General features: G+C 37.0%; 1 pseudogene; it reads left to right on the forward strand.

Moving 5' to 3' along the window:
• The first annotated feature begins 4,302 nt into the window (after nt 1–4,302).
• On the forward strand, nt 4,303–5,264 carry LOC134377334 (olfactory receptor 8U3-like; annotated as a pseudogene).
• Nucleotides 5,265–6,552: the final 1,288 nt, after the last annotated feature.

Raw genomic sequence — 6,552 nt, forward strand, 5'->3', positions numbered from 1 at the left:
GAAGAGCCATTTTATGGAACACAGCTTTAAGCAGAATGCTAGCCATAAAGAAGTATTTTTGTAACCTTGGCTCACAGCATAGCTCATGAGAAAACACTGCAGAATTTAGTGCCCAGGAAGAGCAAGATAATAAGAGCTAATCAGGAACTTGGAGAACTAACCATTCTTCTTTTGAAGTCATAGCTGTCCAGTAACAAGACAGTATCCAACTTGTGGGAGCCAGATAATAGCCATATTCCAAGGATAAATGAAAGAATCACAGAATTGGATAAAAGAGATACAACACCAATCCTGAGATAAAGAAAGCCTAGAACCTGCAAAATTTCATGTTGCAGCCTTCTGATTGGACTAACCTACCACACTTGTTTTCCACTCTCTTCCCTTTAAAACCCTTATTGAGGATCTTGAGCCTCTGAGACAATTTACAGCGAAACTGTCTCCCAGGTTGCACTTCCTAATAATAAGATTTCCAACCTTGCATCAATATCAGACTCTCAAGTCCTTTACTCTCGGTGAAGGAGCAGCCATTCTTGGCTGCCAGTTTCAATCTCACTCATATGTAGAATCTAAACAAACAAACAAACAAACAAAAGGTGGTTCTCACGGAAGTAGAGGGTAGAATAATGGATACCAGAGGCCAGGAGGAGAGGGAGTGGGGGAAGAGAAGTGGTAGACTAATAGGTGCCAAACTATGCTATCTACCCTAAGTCAATCATTGTGCAGCATATACATGTATTGAAACTACACATTGTACCCCACAAAAACAAATACAAATTAAAAAGCACAAATTTAAAAATAAAGAAAAATAATTAAAAAATTAAGAGAGTAGATCTCGTGCTAAAAGTTCTCACCATAATTATAAAAAAATTAAAAATTTTTGGTAGGTAAAGAAAAAAATAATTGACCCCAAATTTAAGTGCAGTTACCTCTAGTGGATAATTTATATATATCTACATTTTCTTTCATATTTTGTGTATATGAAATTTTATAAATAAACATACCTATATTTATCGTCTAGAAAAAGTGTTTTGTTTTGTTTTTAACAAAAGAAAGTTTAAGTAAAAATGCTCCAGACCTATCAAAGTTTCTAAAGCTCCAAGGTTTTTATTAGATACAGAAGCTAGGTAATTTTATTAAATTATTTTAGTCAATAAAATAGTATCTTCAAATTCTTGTTGATTAGAAATTAATATGAAAAAGATGTATTATTCAATCAATAATATCACTCATATCAATTAGTTATCAATTAGTTAGCTTTTTGGACAAAAAAAACCCAACACTTAGATTTTTGCCTCAGGCCATACGACGAATAAAGCATGCTTTAAAAAATGAATTGTAAACTCTGTAGGATGTAGATAAAGAGAATTTTTTGTTTTCATTTCTACACTTAGAAAAGAAAAAGTAGATCTATCTGCTTAAAAACATAACTTCTAGGTACAAAAAAGCACACTCAGAAGATGGTAAAACAAATGAATATTAGAATTACTCTAAGGAAAAGGAAAAGAAAAAAATTAATGGCATTACATTTGAAGGGGTTGTGATATTTAAATTTTTTACCATTTGTTTTTGCTTTGCTTTGTGTTGGTTACACAAACTGGATTTTACATATATAACCAAAGAATAGAGACTACATGGTGAGATTGTTCTAATTCAAATACCACTCCCTGTTGCTTTTTCTGCATTGCCCACATTTTTTCTAGTTAGAACTTCCCAGTGATAGTTGGGCCCAAGAGGGTCAGTGACCCTGGAGAGTCATGTCAAGGGAATATCAGGAATTAACTGTGAAAGAATAAAGACTCTGCTATATAAAGACATGTATCACACATTCACACACCTTCATTAACTGAGAGAGTCATATGAAAAGGAACTTCTGTGGAAACATTTCTTCCAAGACCAGGTAGGTTGACAGGTTCTGTTGGTCATTTCCAATAGACCCTCCCCCACATCTTCCACTACTTTCCCCCATAAAAAGAAAGTAGATGACTCTGTCTAACTCCGTTCCAACTGGATGAGTCTGATGTTTATATATAGGACTTTTATAACCCTCCTAACTCTCCCAAAATAAAGTACCTCCCTCAACTGCTCCTGGAGACTTGGGTTTCCTTTAGAAGAAACATTTGTTATCTGTTGATAAAATTCCGGAAGCCAATTTCTGTGGAACGAGAACATTTGTGTGAGTGAGTATTGTCTATTAGAAAAAAAAAGTTGATGGCTTAACTGAAAATGTGTAACAATAGACATTCATCGATGCAAGAAATACAAAAAAAAATGGGAGCTAGACTTTTCAAAACTTGAAACTGAAGAGGGTGTAAGGGCTATGGATGCAAAAGGAAAGAAAATGAGCCTGGGTCCAGTGTATGTTTAAGGAAAAGTGACCCAATACCAAAGCTGCCACTAATTACCTCTAAACATCCAGTGATGTTTATCATTGGAGGCCAAAAGTGGGAATGTTCTCCTTTCAGAAAGTGGCTGTATACTGGCCAAATCAACACTTTCTTATTTCCTCTTTTATCCTGCACCCAGTATGGTGAGCTGCAGCACTTCCAGCTGTGGTGAGAGGCCAGTTCAGGAGACAAGTCAGTTCAACAGTTTCATCCTGACACACTTCTCACAAAGGGGGCTTTGGCTCCACCAAGTAGAAAATAAATAGTTAAGGGAGAAAATTGTTTTGTGTCAGATTTCATGTGTGTATATATAAATGCGCACACACACACACACACACACACACACACACACACACACACACACACAAAGTGTCTTCAGAAAGTTCAGGGAAAGATTGGAATCATCTTCTAATTTTACTTTTCCACAAACTTTTTGAAGTACCCTGGTATATGTTTGTTTTGTTTTTTGGAGAACACATAAGATGCCAATTATAATATTAAGCTTGGTGAATAGCAAAGAAGACAAAATTAAAGGACAAATTTTCTGACCACTCACACTAAACTATTAGAAGAGAGTTCCCCTCTGAACAACATGTTTGGGAAAGAAAGGGAATTATTTTTCTATTTTAAACACTTTACAATTTTTGTGGAATTTGATATGATGAGAATTTCTTATGTTTTATGTTTCCTCCCAAATTTCTCAGCCTCAGAGGTGGAAAGGGTATATTACTCCCAATAACCTCACTACGCAGGTTGTGATAACCACAGGAGAGTTAAGTACCAGGGTAGAAGGCACTAAGGGCCAAGCACCTAAGGATATATTTCTAAAGTGGTGGTTATTGGAGAACAGGGTTTTGTACTTCCTATGAAACAAAGTCCAAAGAAGACGTGACTTTTTGCAACCTCAGGAAAAGTGTTCATGCTCTGGATGTACCTCCTTTCCCCGCTCCCTTCTGACAGTTTCTCAGGTTGCACTGCAACACTACCCAAGTTGCAGACAGCATGATAGCTTGGACCCCTAAGCACAGACCAAGAGGTCATACTGATATATTCACAATTGCGGAAATAAAGGTCATTGCTTCAACAATAACTTCCAAAACCACCTACGACAGGAGGGTTACTGGCTGAAAATAATTATTCTTTCTCTTGTCAAAGAGATTACTACATTTTAAAAGCATGGATTTATACTATTGTTTCACTGAAAATTAACCAGATATTGTGAAAACATTTCTGATTATAAATGTGTAAGTAATTGAAGTAGAATACTATAGTTTACACAATTTAGAGAACAATCACTTTTTAAAAATCGATATTCTAGCCTTACTTACAAGTGCATTTTTGGTTATTATTAGAAAAGCAGTAGTTGACAATATATGTAAATTCAAAATTTTCCTGATCCACAAGTAGAAATGTTTAATGGCTTCCCTTTTTCTCCCTTTGAATATACTGCTTAATTTTACATTTAGTATAATGTTTAGATGTATCTGATAAAATAGGAAAAAAAACCTATTCAAAAATTAGCAAATTAGTGCACTAAGATTTTGCTCCATCAAGAATAAAATAAGGGAGCTGAAAACAGAAAATTGTGTTTTTCTCCTTATCCAATATAATTCAATGTTATTTAAATCTGAACTATTAAATATCTTTACAAACACATAGGATTTTTGGTTGGTGTGATTACCTTTCCTATGTCACCTTCAATTGATTTCTTTCTTTTTGGCCCCATAAAATTATAAACAGCCAGAGAATAGAGTTTAAAATGGGATATGTTTTTACTTCTGATATTCTACTTTAGTGAACAAAATCATCTCATAAGCTAAAACACTCACAAGCTGGCATCTGATTACAATGCCTAGTTCCCAATAATTTGTCTCTTGTCCTGTCTTTTCTTCTTTCAGCAGATAAGAGACTCAAATAAATGGCTGAAGGAAATAGCACCTGGGTGGCAGAATTCATTCTTTTGGGCTTTTCAGTGCGTAGAGAGATTGAAATTATGCTCTTTCTGCTCATTTTAGCAGTATGTGCTCTAACTTTGGTAGGAAACATTGGGATGATTTCTTTAATCCAGTTGGATTCTCGACTTCACACACCCATGTACTTTTTCCTCAGTAATCTGGCCTTTGTAGACCTTTGTTATTCCTCATCAGTAGCCCCCAAGTTCCTGCAGACCCTCCTGACCAAGCACAGATCTGTATCTTTCTATGCATGTGCAACACAGCTGGGTTTTTTCCTGACCTTCCTGATATCAGAGATGTTCCTCCTTGTGGTAATGGGTTATGACCACTATGCGGCAATTAGCAATCCTCTTCTCTACATGGTGATTATGTCCCAAAAAGCATGTATGAGACTGGTATTGGGCCCCTATTTATACAGCTTTTCTGTTGCTTTGCTCCACACAGTAGTTACTTTCCAACTGATCTATTGTGGCCCAAATATAATCAATCACTTCTATTGTGACGATGTTCCTTTGAGGGCCCTTGCCTGCTCAGACACCGGCCTCAAAGAGATCGTGATTTTCATCTTTGCTGGTTCAGCATGATCAGCTCACTAACCACCATCCTTATCTCTTACTTGTACATCTGGCTGCTGTTTTGAGAATCCAGTCTGCAGAAGGGAGGTGTAAGGCTTTCTCAACGTGTGCCTCTCATCTGACTGCTATGACTATTCTACGGAACTCTGATATTCATGTATCTGCAGCCAAAATCAAACCATTCCCTTGACACAGACAAAATGGCCTCTGTATTCTACATAATGGTCATTCCCATGCTGAACCCCATGATCTACAGCTTGAGGAATCAAGAGGTAAAGAATGCTCTGAGAAAAGCCATTGAAAAAGGTTATGTCCTGCATCTAACAAACATTAAAAAAAGGATTTCCTGACTTGGAACAATGGCACATGCAGATGTACTGTTTTCAAAATATTTAGCTGGATCAAATTCATTTTTGTCATCCTTCATATGAATAAAATCCTTTGGTACATGAGTTGTTGTTCATACAACAATCTAGAATAAGACAAACTGTTTAAAGAGAAAAAAATCATGGTTTTTAACAAATTACTACTGCTTGGATATGTAACCCTGTTGGCATAGCCCTAGAAATTGCTATGTGACTGAAAAGAAAATTTAGCTGCTGCTTTCAATGTTTTTTCTGTTTAGTATGTTGGTGGAGGACAAAAGTGGGAACAAGGAAGTGAATTTATTGTGTGTCCCCATGGCATATTATGCAATTGCCTCCTCCTCAGCTGCCTCCTCCTGGATGCAACCATCATTCCTCACTCTGCCTCTGACCACCACTAGATGTACTGCTGGTTAGTCCCTGACATTACACAATGTGGTGGTTAATTTTATGTGTCAACCTGACTGGGCTAAAGGATGCCCAGATAGTTGGTAAAACATTATTTATGGAAATGTACATGACAATATTCCAGGAAGAGATTAGATTTGAAATAGTAGACTAAATAAAGAAAATTGTCCTCACCCAATGTAGGCAGGCTTCCTCCAATACATTGAGGGCCCAAATAGAACAAAAAGGTGAAGGAAGAGTAAATCCTCTCTTGCTTCTTGAGCTGTATCATTGTCTTCTCCTGCCCTCAGACATCAGCTGCTTGTTCTTAGGCCTTCAGACTCTGGGACTTAACACCAGCACCCCTCCTCCACCTTGGCCCTCAGGCCTTCAGCTTCAGGCTGCAAGTTACACAATCAGCTCCCCTGATTCTCAGGTCTTTGGACCCAGACTGAGTTACACCATCATCTTTCCTAGTCCTCCAGATGATATTGTGGGACTACTGGGCCTCATAATGACATGAGTCAATTATCTTGATAAATATCCTCATATATGCTACTGGTTCTGTTTCTCCAGAGAATCCTAACTAATACGCATGATTGTCATGACCTTTGAAAGGATGTCATTTTAGGGCACAAATTTGAAAGTCTGATTAGTTTTTAGAAGGTCATACTCCCTTTTGTTACCCTATAACAAGCAAAAATGCAGACCTATCTCTAAATTCTCTAAGGAAAGCCGTGGTATCCAAATACTAATTTGAAACTACAATGCCCTAAGCCTGCTTAAGAAAAATAGAGACACATTATCATCCCTCATTCTGTTTGCGAACCCCATCATACTCTAGCGCAAAATTCACCTCTGCCTTACTAGTCTGCTAATACATCAC

Source organism: Cynocephalus volans, chromosome 4, assembly GCF_027409185.1.
Source record: "Cynocephalus volans isolate mCynVol1 chromosome 4, mCynVol1.pri, whole genome shotgun sequence".
Lineage (NCBI taxonomy): Eukaryota > Metazoa > Chordata > Mammalia > Dermoptera > Cynocephalidae > Cynocephalus > Cynocephalus volans.